The sequence below is a fragment of the Adiantum capillus-veneris genome, chromosome 29, assembly GCF_014529385.1.
Source record: "Adiantum capillus-veneris isolate H3 chromosome 29, ASM1452938v2, whole genome shotgun sequence".
Taxonomy (NCBI): Eukaryota; Viridiplantae; Streptophyta; class Polypodiopsida; order Polypodiales; family Pteridaceae; genus Adiantum; species Adiantum capillus-veneris.
Window position 1 is genome coordinate 45,510,391 of NC_140959.1, and position 20,218 is coordinate 45,530,608.

The 20,218-nt window shown below is 38.6% G+C and overlaps 1 pseudogene; it reads right to left on the minus strand.

The window, feature by feature from the left end:
• Positions 1-20,218, minus strand: part of LOC147419132 (uncharacterized) — a 51,770-nt pseudogene that overhangs the window by 12,907 nt on the left and 18,645 nt on the right.

Below are 20,218 nucleotides of genomic sequence, written 5' to 3' on the forward strand. Positions count from 1 at the left end.
GCTGCCACCCGCAAGTCAACGCCATACACGCCCACCACATTCGCGCTGCTGAACGATCGACCTCACCTTCAGCATTGTCAACATCGCCAGCCTGGTAAGCAGGTCATATTTTATTTTTATTATTATTATAATTGAAATTGCATTATTTTATTTTATTACAAATTTTAAAAAAATAAAATACAAAAAAATTAAATAAATAAAAACAAAAATAAATAAAAAATCACAAAAACCCGATTAAAAATCAAAAAGGTTTTTAAAAACAATAAAAAACCAAAAAAATATTAAAAATAAAAAAAGAGGTCTTAAAATTCATTAAAATAAAATAAACACACAAAAAAATATTTTTTAAAAAAACAACATGAAAAATAGAAAAAATACATAAACCCCCATAAAAAATCAAAAAAATTCACAAATAAGTCACAAAATTGTAGAAAATTCATTAAAACTCAAAAAGTTCCATAAGAAATCATAAATTGATCAAAAATATATATATATTCATAAAAGCTTCAAAAAATTCCATTAAATTTACAAAATTCATAGAAAATTTTCTTAAAAATTAAAACTTTTCCAAAAAAATTATTAAAAATCACAAAAATCCCAAAAAAATTAGAAATTTCAAAATTTCAAAAAAACAATTAAAAAAAAAGAGAGGAGTCGAAAAAGAAAAAGAATAGAGAGACAAAAAACAAACAAAAATCAAAAGCCAAAAAGCAAGGCCAGTGAAGTGCAACGCAAAGCGAGCAGAAGTCAAGAAGAGCAGCCAGGAAAGAAACGGGCCGAGCAAACAGTGGAAAAACCACATCAACAAAAGAATAGTCGGAAAAAGCAAGAATACAGCCAACTCAAGATCGTGAGTGGTAGAAAAAAAATTCAAAATTTGTCAAAATCAAGCCGAAAATCGACAAATCAGAGTTGTAAAACTCATCGAAGCTTAGAATTTTGAGCTAGATTTTGGAAAATCCTAGGGAACTGGACTTAGTCTTTTTGGCCAAGAACATCACTGTTTTAGCCCAATTTTGGACAGTGTTTCCACAGTTCAGACAAAGAACACCAGGGACTAGAAGTCATTGTGCAAACCAGAAAGGGGCAAGTGTAAGCAATTGCCTTTCAAATTGAGCTTCTAATCGAACGAATTGGGACACAACTCACATATGATTGTAGATTAGGCTAGTACGGGCAACATAAATTCTGCTAATCTCAATAGTAGAATCTACTAGGAGGCAGTTTTTGTAGATTAAGCCAACATGGACTCAAGTCGAGCCGAGAGTTCAAGTACAACAAAGCAAGCTAGTAGTAGTGATGGCAATACATGTACAATTGCAACAGGGAAGATTCTACAACTATATGGCTACAATGGAGATAAAGTCTTATATACAGATTCAGAAGGCCAAAGATATCTTATGAGTAGCAAAAGCAGCACAAGAGCCACAATCTTATGGATCGGAGTAAACCAAGATTCATCAAACTCTCAGATGTTCACAGACTTCAGTGGAGCCAGGTATTGCAAGCTCAAAGGCAAGGTGCAGATAGAAGTGAAAAAGATGAATCCAAGTGGTTATCCAAAAATCTCCACGTCAGCAAAACATACAGTTCGTGCATATGCAATCAGGATCATTGTACATGGATTACGGTGGTCAAATCTAAAGTCGAGAGCCAAAATTGCAAGATCCAACAAATCAACCGATACAAGCCAGTCTAATTTGAGAAACAAGCCAAAGACGGTACAAAGTCAAGACGGAGCAATCTATAGCTTGATGCTCAGTGTTTTAAAAGAAAATGCCGACAACTTGGCAAGCATAGAAGCAGAAACTTATCATCAAGAGCTTGACACGACATAACCAAATCAAATACCACCAGTCATGGCGTATTGGTCACATTGTGGACGAAAAGGTGGATATTTTTTTGAAGATTTTCCAAGAAATCCAGACAACAAGGACACATCAACTGCCAAGCAAGGCACATAGCAAATTGAAAATGTGAATCTTGATGTAAGTGCATTTAACTCGTCACTTTTAATGCAATTAGATGATTTTGCATTACCGTTAGAAGCACCAGTAAAAGCACTGCAAGTTCAAAATAAGCATAAAGATACAGAGGCACCTGAAAAGCTTAAAATTGATTCTTTGAGCAACAAATCCCTGCGTGAATTTGATCAAAGTGTACAGATATCACCAAATGGTGAAAAGATTGTTAGGTTTGTAAATGATTTTGCATCCATTGCCACAAGTGTGCAATCATTCACGAGTCTAAGAGACACATCAAACAGAATTATGTTAGCTTTGTATAGTACACATAATTCATATGCACACTCTATAGACTAAAAAAGGAAACTGTACAAAAAGGATCAACCAGTGTCTAAACGACCCACATACCAACTCATAGAAGTGCGTCCAGTGTAGATAAAAAAGGATGATTCATTTCAGAGGAAAGAATCTATTATAGCCCATCCTCTCTACAGCTGAAGGATATTACCCTAGCGAACCCAGAAATTTGTTCAGAGCCAAACTCTCCTCCATCAAAAATCAGATTTTGACGTTGTAACCATACGAGCATATACTTTCACCAAAACAGTCGTAGATATAGACGAGAGTCTAGCATCTGTGATGCCTTGGGTCCTGAAACCACAAAAGCTCATATCATAGGAGACCCATGGGATAGACAATATGAGGGCAAAGATAAAGCTATCTACAGCTTGACTTGGGGAATAATTTGTCATCTTTCAGGAGATACATAGGAAACTATGTTGTTAACTGAGTCAATTTCAGTTAACAAAAGGTGCTAAAGACCAAAGACATACATATGCACATTGAGGATGAATACAAAGAAGCAGTAAAGGTTGGAGTTACACATTTTTCACATTTTCTCAAAATGGTCACGTATTGTAAATTTTTTATTTATTTCAAGCCATTGTAATATTTTAATGTGTTACGGGCTCAATGGGAGTTCCAAGCTGTAAAGAACGGGTCAATTTGTGTGCCTAAGTTGTAGATTCAGTAAGTGATGGAGCCCTAAAGGCCTTGGGTGCCCCAACATTGCATATTTTTACCCAAGGTATATAAGGCAGTGTGAAAAAGAAATTAGGGTTCTCAAGCTCATTTGTTGAGATCACTCTTTGGTGAGAGCTATTGAGGTATGTGGCTATGGAGTCTTTGAGCTTCTCCTTGCTCATGTGACTTGATTAACACTAATGAATGCTTAATTCTCTTTCACTATGTCTCTCTCATGCTTCTTATGATTGCTAGTGATGCTTTGATTAGCTAGATCATAACTAATTAGTAGTTAATCCCTCTCTAATCTTGTGTGATTGCCCTCTTTTTCTTGTGTGTGCATGTAGGTTTGATTGGAGTGTGGTGCTCGATAGATCTATGTGTGTGTGCTTGTGATTAGTGTGTTGCATGATAGGATTAGTGATGTGTGCATCTTGCAATCGTTAGTGTGTGTAGTTGGGTTGATTGGAGGTGAAGGGAAGTGGATGTGGAGATGGCCAACCATTGTGGCTTAGCTCCTCCATAGGCCGAGAAGCTCACCTCATAGAGTAACCATTCGTGTTGCCATGATTATCTCACTAAGCGTGTGAGTGTTTCCATGCCCTAGCCAGGTAGCTCATCCCTCTGGATTGATAAATTTGTTGGTCATTGGAGCTATGCAACGATGAAACCCCCAACATTTGGCACCGTTGTCGGGGATGATGGCCTACGCTAGTGTAATTGTGACATAATTGGATATGTTTCCTCACTAATTTCACTTGTGTGTTTATGGTTTTGTGGATTTTAGATGTGTGTGCATAAAGCAATGTGTTCATTGTTTCCTAATTTATCATCATATCTTGCCAATTGTGTGTTTACACACTCTAATTTCACACTAACCCCTTGTTAATTTGATTAATTTTTCTAACTTACACGCTGATTTGCTACGAAGGATTGGATCTTTCAAACGTTCAATCGATCTTCAATGGAAAGGTAATCAAGGTGATATTCTCAACCTCCCTAGAATCTAAAGATGTGTAAAATTGTGTTGAGACTCCACCATGATACAATGTAATGTTGATGCTATGTTATTGCAATGCAATATTGATGCTATGTTGCTTTGAAAAAATTTGGATTATTCGCTTTCATGACGTCGTAATGCCGAAATTTCCCAGATTTGGTGGCGTATGAAATTGATAAGTTTGATTGCTAATTGGTGAATGTGTGTTGCTAATTGTGTGTCTAATTGATCTAATTGCTTGCTTGAATGGTCAATTGCAAGTGTGAGTGCACTAAAATCAAATATGTGTGCATTCTAATTGAGTGTGTGTATGTCTAATTTTAGGTGTATGTGCACTATTTTGCCCTTGTTTGTGCACCTAAAAATCAATGTGTGCTTAATGATTTTTCAATTGTGATGATTAATTTTTGTTGTGGTTATACCCAACTAGAGATTTGTGAAATCACATTGCAACTTTGATAAGATTTACCCTTTTGTGTGCACCTAAAGATTGGTAAAAACTACCAATTTTACTAGTATATGTGAGCCTAAAAAGTGCTTAATGTGCATGATTAATTCCATTTTTTATTGCATATTTGATGTGTGTAATGGTTAATTGCTGCGTTTTTGAGCTGAAAACAGGGATTTACACACTCCAAACGCGTCAAATTTTGATCTAATTTTGCCACTAATTTTACCGATTTAATTACCTAGATTTGGATTTTATTGATGAAATTATTTGGCAATTGAATTGATGTTCTTTTTGTGATTGTATTTGGTTGCACTAATCCCCTATGTATGGAAAATTTTCAAAAAAAAAATTGGTATATTTAAGATAATTTTTGTAATTTTTGGCAATCTTTTGTTAATTTTTGCTTAATTCTATAAAAAATTTAAAATATTACGATCTTTACGAGCTGTTTTAAATGTGTGTTTATGGCTTGATTTTGAGCGTGTTTGGGCTTTTGTTCGCCAAATCTTGAGGGATTTGCTATTTTCAGGAGTCAGGTTAATAATTTTGTCGAATTTGAAATTTTTGGTAAAAATTGCTATTTTTGGTGTGCTTTTGCGTATCAAAAGTGTTTGCTTGTAATTACCAATGAATTTTAGAGATGCCTAAAATCTTCCCAAAAAAATGGATTTTTTTGGTAATTTTTTGGATTTTTGGATGATTTTTTGTGTTCTAGGGTGATTTTCGACCTAATTTTGGCACTTTTGGACATTCGAAAATTAATAAAAGCGATTTTTTAGAAGATCGACGGGAATTTTTTGTGAGCCTTAGTGTGCGGTCCGATACGGCATCGGTGTTCGTGGCAAACTCAACAATGATTTTTGATTTTTTGCGGACTCACGTTGCCGCGCCAAAAAGTGTTGACGCTCTCTCTCGCTCTCTTGTCACTTCCTCCTGGCACCAACTGCAGCACGTCACGTCAGTGGCGACAAGTATCTCTCTCTCTCTTGTCTCGTACTACACGTCAGGTTGCTGTCATTCTCTCTCTCTCTCTAACTTTCTCTCTCTCGTCTCCCTCCTCCGTACACGTGAACGCCGTCAACCACCACACACACATGTGTGAACGCACCCCTATACACACAATTGGTTAATTAAGCTACAAGAAGACCCCCCAAAGAAAAAAAAAGACCTCTCTTTTTATCCCTTTCCTCAATGGTTGCGTGTTTTTGTGTCATTGACTTTGTTATTATATTCATTTCATTTTGTTTCTTTTCAATTTCATTTCGTTTCGTTTTCATTCCCTTTAAATTTCATTTCATTTCAATTCAATTTCATTTTTTTCTCACTTCCATTTCATCGACTATATTAGTTTTTTTTTTAAACAAAAAAAAAAATCACAAAAAACCTTTAAATATCACAAAAAAAATAAAATTCCAAAAATCCAATAAAAAATCAAAAAAAGGTTTTAAATTTTACAAAAAATAGAAAGTCTCATCAAAAATTTATTAAAAATCAAAAACATAAAAGAAAATTCATTAAAAAATCAAAAATTGATTTAATAATTTACCAAAAAATATAAAAATTTCTTAAAAGTCACAAAAATTACATTAAAAATCATAAATTACCCGAAAAAATTACAATAAATCAGAACAATTCATAAAACCTTCAAAAAATTTCATAAGATTTACAAAAAATTTAAAATACACAAAAAATTTATAAAATTTACCAAAAAAATTAATAAATTTTAAAATTTTAAAATTTCACAAAAAATTGAATAAAAATAAAAAGGAAGTCGTCAAAAGAGGTAGAAAAGCTTAATGCAAAAAACATACCGCCGACAAAATTACACACCGTAAACTTCAAAAAAGCAGAACAGCCAGAAAAAAGCGTGTTGAAAGACAAACTCGAGGCCGTGAGCGGCAGAAATTTTTTAACACTAGTTTGGTACCAAAAAGAACACTTTAGTGTTCTTTTTTCACGAATTTAAATAAAATGGTACATGAAATCTAGAACACATCTCAATAAATGCTTTTACAAACTTATAAAATGTTATTCAAAGTACTCAAAGAATTTATAATCCCTCACTTTTGATCATAACCTCAATAGTAACTACACTCATGAAAAGAACCTACGCAAAACACCATTCAATGTTTCACTAAAACTTGTACTCTAGCCTAAGAAAAAAATGAGCAGGGTGCATGCAATAATCCATGGTAACTACTTATATATGTGCTTGATATTTTTGCAATTTTCATGTGAGAAAAAATTCCTTCGTGACTAGAATTAAATATAGAAAGTCTTGTGGGTCAAATATGTAACGTTCACAAATTCAATTAACGATCACAAAAAACATTTAATTCATTTAAATTTACAATGTCTTATGATGTATATATACTAGATCTATGACTCCTTTACATAAGGTGATAATTTTTAATGGTTATGCAAGCCACATTTGGTGATTTATGACGTTTCCAAAAAACTGTGCATGTTGTAATTATGATTTTTTATTTATCAAAGATAAGCCTTACAATAAAGTCCACTTTTGGATTCTTCCATTCATCTCACTTATTTGTATTCAAATACCTCATATGGACACAATTGGGAGATTTATATACACACTTTCATTAGTTTTTCATAGCTATGTTTTTTTTGCAAGAAATTATGCACTATAATTTTTTTTAAATGAGCTTAAATTACAAGATGTCTATGAGTTTGAACCCTTGAAAAAATGCTTAGTTGATGGGTATTGACCTATAGATACATTATACACCTTAGGTTTTGTCCCATAACCTCATCATGTAAATGAAAGAGGCCTTGAAAGACAAAAATTTTCCTCTTTGTCAGTATTTTCAAGATTTTGATCTTTTGATTATAAAAAAACTCTAGTCCCATAACTAAATTATGAAGCTCAATTTCTTGCTATAATAAGTTTTTTCCTATCCATACACCTTGAAATCTATGCAAAATCTTATTTTGATGAGAAGTTATATTCAATTTATGAAAATTTTGTTAAAACTACACTAAATTTCTATAATTTTTTAATCTTAAAACTTATCATTATAATCTTAATTTGGTATTGATTTTGGCAAAAGTAAAATTTGGCTATGTTCTTCACCTCATAGTTGACCTAGGATATGAACGTGACTTATGAATGTTTTTCTAGATTCACCAAATAATTATGACAAGTTGCTAGAAAAACAGGACACTTATTGTCTCAGGACATTTGAGTGTCCGATTACAGTACTAGTGTTAAAGATGTCAAAATCAAGCGTGCAATTTAGCTTCTTGTTGGACGAACAAGAGCACAACTCATATGTGATTTCAAATTAGGCTAGTACAAGCATCAGAAATTCTGCTAATCGATACCAAAATCTGCTAGGAGACAGTTTTTACAAAACCAATCAACATGGACTCAAATCGAGCTGTGAGTTCAAGTACATCAGAGCAAGTCAATAGCAATGACAACATCGGCACAAGTGCAACGGAGTAGATTTTACAGCTATATGGCTACAATGGGGATAAGGTTTTGTATGCAGATTCAAAAGGCCATAGATACTTGATGAGAAGCAAAAGCAGCACAGGAACCAAGATCCTATTGATCAGAGTGAAGCCAGATTTAGAGAACTCCCAGATGTTCACAGACTTCAGTGGAGCCAGGTATTGCAAGCTCAAAGACAAAGTACAGATAGAAGTTCAAAAAGTCAACCCAAATGTTTATCCAAAAATCTACACAAGCCAGCGAAACATACAGTTGGTGCACATGCAATCAGGGTCATTGTACATGGATTATAGTGGTCAGATCTATAGTCAAGAACCAAAAATGAAAGATCCAACAGATTAACCAATAGGTGCCAGTCTAATTGGAGAACCAAACCAAAGACGGTACAAAGGTCAAGGTGGAGCAGTCTACAACTTGATGCATAGTGTTTTAAAAGAAGATGCCGACAACTTGGCAAGCACAGAAACAGAAGCTCCTCAGGTAGAGCTTGAAATGACAGAGCCAGTTGAAATACCACCAGTCATGGCATATTGCTCAAATTGTGGAAGAAAAGGTGGATATTTTTCTGAAGATTGTCCAAGAAATATAGACAACAGGGACATATCAACTACCAAGCAAGACACTAAGCAAATTGGAAATGTGAATCTCGATGTAAGTGCATTTCCCTCGTCACTTTTAATGCAATCAGATGATTTTGCATTACCATTAGAAGCACCACTAAAAGCACTACAAATTCAAAATCAGCATAAAGATGCACAGGCACCTGAAAAGCTTAAAATTGATTCTTTGAACAACAAATTCCTGCATGAATTTGGTCAAGATGTCTATATATCACAAAATGTTGAAAAGACTGTTAGGTTTGTAAATAAAAAGGATCAACCAGTGTTTGAACAGTCCACATACCATCTCATAGAAGTACGTCCAGTGATAGATAAGAAAGGATGGTTCATTTCAGAGGAAAGAATCTATTAGAGCCCATCCTCTCTAGAGGTGAAGGATATTACCCAAGTGAACCCAAAAATCTATTCAGAGCCAAACTCTCCTCCATCAGGACTCAAGGTTCAACATTGTAGCCAAACGAACATATACTTTGACCAAAACAGTCCTAGATATAGACGAGAGTCTATCATCTATGATGCCTTGGGTCCTGAAACCACAGAAGCTCATATCATAGGAGACCCATGGGATAGACAATATCAGGGCAAAGATAATGCTATCTATAGCTTGACTTTGGAAATAATTTGTCATGTTTCAAGGAGATACATAGGAAACTATGGAGAAAGTTTACAGAGATGCCAAATGTCAATAGTGCTACCCAAAGTGTGCCTTCACAATCCCAAAAGGTGAGATTAAACCAGAGCCAAACAATTTTGAACTCTTACAATGAAGCAGGCTAAAGTGATCACCCTAGGAAGGGGGAGCTGTAAATCCATCAAGCTAAGCTTATGTACCAGGAAATGCTACACTAGTTAGAATCCCTAGAGCTTCTAACCAACAAACTCCTTCAAAGCAAAAACCCTTGAAAGATCATATGGTTGTTGAAAGTTTCCAATTGACCCAAATTCCATCAAAATTTGCAGACAAATGCTTCTATGAAGATCATCAAGGACAAAAGTTTCAGCTAATCTCCACAAGTCAGAGTCAAAACCCATAGTGTTCAAACAGTTACATGTGACCAAACTCACATATGCATATCAAGATGCACATGGTAACGAATATCAACAAGATAATGACCTTGTACAAACCCATATGGATGGTTAGATTAAAGTCAAAGACTATCTAAAGATGATGCAAAGCCTCAAGCTGCTAGAATAGGTGACCAAAAATTCAAAATCAATGGGAGCTAAAGTCCACAAGGTTACACAAAGGTCACCACCAAATCTCCTTCGAAGAGACAGATTCTGCCAGAAAGTACAGTGGATCTGTTAAGATCAGGGGTTACCCAGATGTAGGAGAATAATGCTCAACAATTGCAAAAAAGTGTAGTATCACAGTCATATGAGTTGACAACAACAGAAGCAGGTGGTCAAAGTAAATAAAATGCAGATAGAGCTCAACCAAAGGACACTGCCATAGCAAAAGTGGTCAATTCAGACACAACCACTCTTGAGACGATCAAGTGCAACATTGTTGGTGAAAACGAAGAAAAGTTGTCAAGTGAAGTAAAGCTAGATTTTCAGCCAAACAAGAACCTCGTGTCTTTTTGCACTTGGAAAACATGTGGCCCACCACAGCTGGAAGATGCTCCTGAATTTGTGAGCATATTAGGAGACAAACGAGCAAAATGCTGGGGAATCATCTCCACCACTGTTGAAGTAAGTTCACAGATCATCATAGCTCAATTCCACATGATCCCAGGAAAAGATATGCCAGATGACATCATCATGGGAATGCCAATGGATAAGAAGATGTCAGAGATACGCAATGTAAACATGATGCAGTCTTCAAAGACAACAAAGAATGAATACCAAGACTGGTCACCCGTGGACGACATCACAAAGTCCGTCCTCAAGCACAGTTAAAATGGAGATTGATACCAAAGCAAATCTTATTGGAGATTATTCATCTCCATTGAACAGAACTATAGAAGAGCTTAAAGCAAATCAGGCAGTATCAAGTGCAGATCAAATAGAGCAAAGGGCAACCATGATAGCTATTGAGCAGACAATGCCACCAAAGCCAGAAGTTAAGAAGAATGAGGTTGCAAAAAATCAAGAAGAAATAGGAAGCCCAAAGATCTAGACATTTCCATCTGAATCAACCGATGTAAGTCAAATTGGAAGACAGAGTCTCAAGTCACCCTCCACAGAGACACACTTAGATCAATATGAGACCATGGCAAAAGAAAGACAAAGATCTTCAATAGAGCCAACAATGAGAATAGCTATAGTTCTCAGTAGTACAAAAGGAGCAAGTGTCAGATGCAATGCTCTACTGGATAAAGAAGCAAATTGCAATATGGTTGCAGATAACATCCAAATCATTCTAGAGATTACTCAGAGCAAGCCAGATAATAGAGAAATCATGGATAAGGCTACAAGTCAAAAAGAAATGGTTGCTACCCTTAGCATCCAACATCATGAAGAGCAAGTAAAGTTTTAGGTGAAGCCTTCAAAGGAAATGCTTGCAGATGTCATCCTTGGACATCAGTGGTTAGATCAACACAAGTCCTATAAAGAAGATACAATGCTAATACTCTCTTCTCCAAGTGGTAGCCAGCAACATTTATAGGTATCGTTAATGCTAGATTCAGAGTTGCAAAAGTCACAAGAATCAAAGACAAATCTTGCAGACAAAGGTAAAGCTAAAATGGACCTTCCACCGATTAGCAAAGAAGGTGTGACAGCATATGCCTCTAGATCAAAGAACCCTCATGGATCAGTCTCTTCAAGCAAGTCAGGCTTTCAAAATTTCAAGTCAATTGCTGACCCAATTGAAACTTCTAAGGAGACACCCAACAAATCAAAGGTGTATCAGCCAAAGTACTCAAGAAAGCAAAAGAAAGTCAAGCAGGTGTTTTTTTCGAGCAATTTAGTCAAAGTCAATGATCCGGTTTGGATTATGGATGGGAAATCAACACAAAAAGACAAACACATAGGATGGATAGCATCACAATGGAGCTTAAAGAAACAGGAGTACTATGGAGGTAATAGACATGTATGGGTGCCAAAACTGTAGGTTAGAGCACATGAAGTGAAATCAAGACCCTCCCAAGAAAGAGGGCCCACAAGGTATCAATCTCGACAATATCCTAGTATACCTAAGCAACAGGTATACAGAAAAACAACATAGAAAGATGCTAAAGTCAACCACAACACTCAAGAGGCTATAGAAAAAAGATGGATCTCAAAGAATCTTCCTCTTAGACAAGCATTCTACACAGGTTATACAGAGATTTGGCTACCAGTCAACCACAAGCCAACTGCAACTACACTAGGCCTGCATGAAGATCTCAAGAGCTCAACAAGACCTAGAGCAAAGAAAAGTCAACAAAGGAGCTACAAAGGTCCTCAAGAGATTTGGATTCCTAAGTCTTCCAATGCTCCTAGTCAAAAGCCAAATGTCCACAGTCCACAGAGGCCTATAACAACATCAAAGACTCATATCAGCAGGCCTAATTAGAGAATCAAACAGATAATGGAGTCTTCACAGTCAAGGAAGGACAACTCAACCAACGTGAATGCAGATTCAAAGATTATAAAACAAGTATGGCAAAAGAAACCTTCAATGCCAACTTGGTCCTTCACCCTCTTTTTGAGGATTCAAGCTTACTTTTACCTGAAGAAATGTTTGTAGTAAGCACAAGAATGTAGGAAGTCAAGTTGCCAAAGTGCAAAAAACACTCTTTGGCATAGTCAGAGTCGGGCTGCTGAGCCATAAATGAGCAAAGCATTAGTCCCAAAGCTTCAAGTCATATTAAACTTTGTGCTAAGAGTCGTAGTTATTAGGCTTACGCTCAAGATGGAAGAGTTGAGCATATCTAAAGTCTTGTTGCTCATGCTGGATGCGATGAGCATAAGAGTCAAAGTCTATTAACTTACAATTCGTGGAGTGTCGTAGCATAGTAAGATGAGAGCACATATCCTCGTCAATGAAAACCATTTTTAAAGGGGTGCCAAGTTGCAAAGCCATGTCATATGCTTTTATAGCTACACCATCTTTCTAAGGAACCCCTCAAAATATTTCTTGCATATTGTTTTCCATACATTTTTGTGTATGCATAAATAAAATATCCCATCTTTGGATATATGCATTGGACACTCTATTTTGCTTCCACCCATGCCCCTTGAGTGGACTACAACAGGCAAACCAATGTTCCATCATGCTACCCTCTCATATTTCCTGCCTTTTTAATTCTGTATCTATCATCAAATAATCCCATGAGAGCTTTATTATTATTTCTCATGCTAATAAGTACTCCAATAATGCGCGTATCCCAAAGGCACTTTTTTCCCACTGGGTTTTTTTTCTTTGATCATCCAGGTATTAGACACTAATTTAGAACCTCATCATTCTACTTCTCTTGTACATACTTTTCGTAAATAAACTGTAGCCTCATCATTATGCTATTACAATGGACAAATGCGACATCATCTCTCACATCAGACATATTCAAACCAATAAAGATGCTATAACAAATTGAACCTCATCAACAAACTCAATGACAAATGAAGACAATCAGCCCATCAACAACCAATCAAAAACCTTCCACAGCCTCCACGGACACTTTTCAACGGTGCCCGAGGACGGGCACTAAAACCGAAAGGGGGGAATGTTAACTGAGTCAACGTCAGTTAACAGAAGCTGCTAAAGACCAAAGACGTACGGATGCACATCGAGGATGAATACAAAGAAGCAGTAAAGAGTGGAGTTACACATTTTCCTAAAATGGTCATGTATTGTAAATTCTCGATTTATTTCAAGCCATTGTAATATTTTAATGTGTTACGGGCTCGATGGGAGTTCCAAGCTGTAATGAGCTTGAGAACCCTAATTTCTTTTACACACTGCCTTATATACCTAGGGTAAAAATATACAATGTCTGGGTGCCCAAAGCCTTTAGGGCTCCACTACTTACTGAATCTGCAACCTAGACACACTAACTAAAAATATGCAATGCCCGGGTACCCAAGGCCTTTAGGGCTCCACCACTTACTGAATCTGCAACCTAGGCACACTAACTGGCGTGTTCTTTTGTTGAGAACACTCTTTGGTGAGAGATCTTGAGATCCTTGAGCTTCTCCTTGCTCATGTGACTTGATTAACACTAATCAATGCTTAATTCTCTTTCACTATGCCTCTCTCATTCTTCTTATGATTGCTAATGATGCTTTGATTAGCTAGATCGTAACTAATTAGTGGTTAATCCCTCTCTAATCTTGTGTGATTGCCCTCTTTTGCTTGTGTGTGCATGTAGGTTTGATTGGAGTGTGGTGCTCGATAGATCTATGCGTGTGTGCTTGTGATTAGTGTGTTGCATGATAGGATTACTGTTGAGTGTATATTGCAATCATTAGTGTGTGTGATTGGGTTGATTAGAGGTGAAGGGAAGTGGATGTGGAGATGGCCAACCATTGTGGCTTAGCTCCTCCATAGGCCGAGAAGCTCACCTCATAGAGTTACCATTCATGTTGCCATGATTAGCTCACTAATCGTGTGAGTGTTTCCATGCCCTAGCCGGGTAGCTCATCCCTCCGGATTGATAATTTGTTGGTCATTGGAGCTATGCAATAATGGAGCCCCCAACATATGCAGAAGGTTTACAGATGACAAACATCAATAATGCTACCCAAAGTGTACCTTCACAGTCCCAAAATATGAGATAAATCAGAGCCAAACAATTTTGAACTCTTATAATGAAGCAGGCTATAATGATCACAGCTCCCCCCTAGGAAGGGGAGAGCTGCAAATCCATTAAGCTCTGTTTATGTACCAGGAACCACAATAGTAGTTATAAGACCTAGAGTCTCTAACCAATAGACCTCTTCAAAGCAGAAACCATTGAAAGATCATATGGTTGTTGGAGTTTCCAATTGACCCAGGTTCCCTCAAAATCTGCAGACAAATGCTTATATGAAGATCATCAAGGACAGAAGTTTTAGCTAATCTCCACAAGTCAGAGTCAAAATCTGACAAATTCAATAGTGTTCAAACAGTTACATGTGACTAAGCTCACATATGTATATCAAGATGCACATGGTAGCGAATATCAGCAAGATCATGACCTTGTGCAAACCCCTATGGATGGTAAGACTCAACTCAAAGACTAACTGAAGATGATGCAAAGCCTCAAGCTGCCAGAACAGGTAAGAAAAAAGTCAAAATCAATGGAAGCCAAAGTTCAGAAGGCTACACAAAGGTCACCACCAAAATCTCCACAGAAGAGACAGATTCTTCCAGAAAGTACAGTGGATCTACTAAGATCGAGGTTTACCCAGGTGCAGGTGGACAATGCTCAACAATTGCAAAAAGGTGCAATATTACAGCCAATGGATTCAGCATTGATTGAAGCAGGTGGTCAAACCAAAGAAAATGCAGATAAAGCTCAACCAAAGTACAATGCCACAACAGAATCAATCAATACAAAAACAAACCTTGAGACGATCAAGTGCAGCATTGTTGGTGAAAATAAAGAAAATTTGTCAAGCGAAGTAAAGCTAGATTCTTAACTAGACAAGAACCTCATGTCCTTTCGCACTTGGAAAAGATGTGGCCAACCATAGCTAGAAGATGCTCCTGAATTCATTGACATATCTGGAAACAAACGATCAGAATGATGGGGAATCATCTCCACCATCCTTGAAGTAAGTTAACAGAACATTACAGCCCAATTCCACATGATCACAGCAAAGGATATGCCATATGACATCATAATGGGAATTCCAATGGCTCAAAAGATGTCAGAGATATAGAATTTAAACATGACGGATTCATCACAGACAACAAAAATAAAGACCAAGACTGGTCACTCGCGGACGACAACACAAAGTCCTCAAGCACAGTTAAAATGGAGACTCATATCAAAGTAGATGTTATTGAAGATGAATCATCTCCATCGAACATAACTTCAAAAGAGCTTAACGAAAATCAAGCAATAGCAAGTGCAAATCAAACAGAGCAAAGGGCAACCACAATAGCTATCGAGCAGCGAATGCCACCAAATCCAAAAGTTAAGAAGAACGGGGTTACAAACAACCAAGAAGCAATAGGAAGTCCAAAGATCCAGACATTGCCAGCTAAATCAATCAATGTAAGTCATAGTGGAACACAGAGTCTCAAGCCACCCTCCATAGAGACACAGTTAGATCAAGATGAGACCATAGCAAAAGCTGGAAAAAGATCTTCAATAGAACCAACAACAAGAATAGCTATAGTTCTCAGCGGTACAAAAGGAGCAAGTGTCAGATTCAATGCTCTATTGGATAAAGTAGTAGGCTGCAATATGATTGCAGAGAACATCCAAAGGATCCTCTAGATCACTCCATACAAACATGATAGCAAAACAATGCTAGGTATGCATACTCTATTTTCCAAGAGGTGGCCAGCAACATTTATAGGTACCATTAATCCTAGATTCAGAGCTACAGAAGTCACAAGAATCAAAGACAAATATTACAGACAAAGGTAAAGCTAAAATGGACCATCCATCGACAAGCAAAGAAGGTGTGACATCATATGCCTCTACATCAAAAAACCCTCATGGATCAGCTTCTTCAAGCAAGATAGGCTTTCAAAACTTCAAGTCAATTGCTGACCCAACTAAAACCTCTAAGGAGCCACCCAAAAATCAAAGATATTTCAGCCAAAGTACTCAAGAAAGCAAAGGAAAGTCGAGCAAATGTTTGTTCCAAGAAATTTAGTCAAAGTCAATGATCCGGTTCGGATTAAGAACGGGAAATCAACACAGAAAGACAAACACATGGGATGGATAGCATCACAATGGAGCTTAAAATAAAGGAGTAATATAGAGACAAAAGACATATATGGGTACCAAAACTGCAGGTTAGAGCATATAAAATGAAGTCAAGACCCTCCCAAGAAAGAAGGCCCACAAGGTATCAACTTAGACAATATCCTAGGATACCTAAGAAGCAGGTATACAACAAAACAACATCGAAAGATACTAAAGTCAACCACAACTCTCAAGAGGATATAGAAAAAAGACGGATCTCAAAGAATCTTCCTCTTCGACAAGGATTCTATACAGGTTTTACAAAGATTTGGCTACCTGTCAACCACAAGCCACTGCAACTACACCAGACCTGCATGAAGATCTCAAGAGCTCAACAAGACCTACAGCTCAACAAAGGAGATACAAAGGGTCATTAAGAGATTTGGATTCCTAAGTCTTCCAATGCTCCTAGTCAAAAGCCAAATGTCGAAAGTCCACAGAGGCCTACAACAACATCAAAGAATCCTATTAACATGCCCAATTGGAGAATCAAACAAATAATGGAGTGTTCAAAGAAGGAGAACCCAACCAACAAAGCTTTTGATTCAAAGATGATAAAACATGTATGGCAAAAGAAACCTTCTATGCCAACTTGGTACTTCAGTAATCCTCTTTTTGAGGATTCAAGCTTACTTTTACCTAAAGAAATGTTTGTAATAAGCACAAGAATGTAAAAAGTCAAGTTGCCAGGGTGCAAACAACACTCTTTGGCATAGTCAAAGTCAAGCTGTTGAGACATAAAATGAGAAAAGCATAAGTCCCAAAGCTTCAAGTCGTAATAAACTTTGTGCTAAGAGTCGTAGTTATTAGGCTTACGCTCAAGCTGAAAGAGTTGAGCATATCTAAGTCGTTGGTGCAGCCAAAGTTGATCGAAGCTAGCAGGTGGTCTATGCCAGGCAAAGGGTGCAGTCGAGTGTAGTGCAGAAGGCAAGGGCAGGTGCCAAGGCCCTTAGCAGCCAAAGGATAGCGGGAATGTATGCTTAAAGCGGTTTTTTAGGCCAAAAGTACTGCGAGATGGTCTAGATGGGATGGCAGATGAAGATGTCCGAAATGCCAAGTCAAAGCTCTAGAATGTAGAGTTCATCGTGCTCTACAAGATGGTCCAGACGGCTCGTCAAACGGAGCCCCGGTTCTCTAGATATTGTAGTTTAAAGAAAGAGTGTGTAGCAGATCCCCGACAGACAGGGCAGTTGGGGACAGGTGGCCTGGGCTGATGTCAGTATATACATGTATAGTGCTTGAGTTGTGGAGCATGCCTGTCTTCTCGGATTGCGAATCAGAGCTCCAGATGGCAAGTTATGGCCATTAGAAGAATTTTCGGGGGCCGGGTCTGAGCCCACTTGACTGCATTGGGAAAGGTGCCATCTGGCATCGTTTCAGCCTCGCCAACATTCTCGATGATAGTATGTACCATGTGGAGTTAGCACGAAGTGACGGCACGTGAATCGAAGCTCGGAGCGGGGAGTTGTTGTAAGTCAAAGTCGGCAGTTAAAAAATGAAAGCGGGGTGCCATACTATTTTTGGGTTTTTTGCACACACTGTTCGAAGGCACACTAAGGTCAAAGGGGAACGAGGTCCGAGTGGTCTGGAGTCGGGAAGGGGTTCTTCCCACAGGGTTTGGTGGATTGAGCAGGTGAGCAAGTGGATATTGCAGGTTAAAAGGGACACCATGGGAAATTTTTAAGAGGTTTTTTACAGTACTCAAAGGAGGTTTTTGGAGGACTCATGGGCATCTGCCACGTGGCCGTGGGTGAACCCACATGCGAATAAGAACCCAAACATCGCGCCCTATATGGGCTAGGAGTAGTCCCATGAATGGTATCACAAGGTGGAACGGGAGCTTGGAGCTCCGTGAGATGTGGGCTATGGCGGCAAGCGCTCGCGGCGCTGCGTTGGCTGAACGCGGCCCTGTGGGGCAGAGGCGGCGTTTTTGGCCGGACGGAGGCGGCGCAGTGGCCCGCGCATGAAGGATTGGTGGCGACAGTGATGACATGTCGTGCCCAATCGCACGAGGCAGTTCCCACGGGCCAAGGGCCCAACTTTTTGATGTGAAAAAGAGGAAGGAGGCATTAGCGACATCGCTAATGCCCCCCCTCCTCAACGCCTGTTAAGTGGAGGTTCCCGCAGCGGGGAAGCGAGCCCGAGAGGGAGAATTGTCGAGCGACCAACTGGACCAAATGGGGTGTCCCACGAACAATAAGTGTGAGAGAAGGAGATAGAGAAAAGGAAAAGCTCCCATGGACGAACAAGCACCGGCCATCTCACGGGCCATTGATGAAGAATTGGAAGAGGTAGGTCACATTTTATTCAATTTGTTTAAGTAACATTGCATACGATTAGCTAGGAATGAACACACCCCTAAACATGTTGGAGAAATCCGACGAAAACCTCGGCATTTCAATTCAATTGTATATTAAAGTCTAAGTAGGAAAGAATGGTTGATGGATATATTGTTTGAAATAGGAAAGAATGTCTGCTAGGGAAAATTTAGCTCGGCATGTTCATTCTATTTCCAATGTTGAACTAGTCATGAACCCCCTCCTGATCACAGGGGGCAGAGTTCCTGGTTAAGGGCTCTTGAATCCACGTCTGCTGGTTAAGCGGTGGATACCCACGTCTGTTGGTTAAGCGGTGGGAACCCACGTCTTGCTTTCTATGCGGTGGGAATGTCCATGTCGTGCTTTCTATGCGGTGGACATACCTAGTTGTATGGGCAGCTAGGCGACAACGGGAGGAGTAAACTCTCGCTGGAGGGAGGATGTTGTACCTCTAGAACATTGGAATTTTAATGAATAAGTTTGAGTAGAATTTTTACTAGAATACTGTCTTGGTGCCGCTTTGCAATACTGTTAGAAGGGCTGTCTTAACGAACAATGTGATTCGGAGTCTAATGAAGGAATGTTTATGTTGAACAATCATTGTGGTAGTAATTAGGACACACAAGGAAGTGTGAGTGTGGGGGTGGAAAGTGGGGGGCTTGGCTCAGGTTGCCAATGCCTATGAGAAGGGTGGTCCCGATTGGTCGGGAACTCTCTGTCCCCATAGTGCTTACTTCGATATTAGTAATACTCATTGCCCCTAAAGCGGTGAAATCTCGAGAGTACGTGCCTCTGAAACATGGGAAAAAAGGCACTCGGGGTTTCTCTCCTCTTGGAAGGTGGGTCTTAGGATCGCTAGATAGTTTAAGTACGTTTCCCTTGCGAGGTGGAGCTAGATCTCCTTGCTAGTAGGCTCGAACTCGACTCACTTTGTGATGAGAGATCGTCCGCTAGTCGAACCCTGAACCATTTTTTTTGCTTCCGCAATAGATCTAGTGGCCACCAGGTTCACCATCAAATCCGCTGGTTGATACGGCGGGGTGGGGACCTCACACCTGGTATCAGAGCCTGGGTTAGGCTGGGAAATAAAGTCGTACTGTTTGAATATTTAAAAAAGGAACTGAAAGTATATAGGTAGTTGATCCGAATTCCTTGCATTGGTGTTGCAGGAAGACCCCGTGCTAGAATATCGAAAGTTCCAAGTGTTTGAGCTTATTTATGAGCAAGTTCGAAGATCCCCAGTTTACCAGTTCAGGCGAGATGTCATGGAGATACTGATGAAGGCTCATACGCCACACTCCACTCGCATTGATAGAGGATGGGAACTTGATTTGACATTTCCAAGAGGGGTTTACTACATCAACGCTCGGAAGCTAGGATGCCTGGCTACCGATTTGAAGAAGATACGTTGGGGAGAAGAGTTGAGGGTGGTAGAGTTATTCTACTTGCTGCCTACCCGATTGGACCTGACTATTTCAGGCGACTCCAATCAAACCATCAACAACTGGCTCTTGGAAAAGGTCACCGAGGTG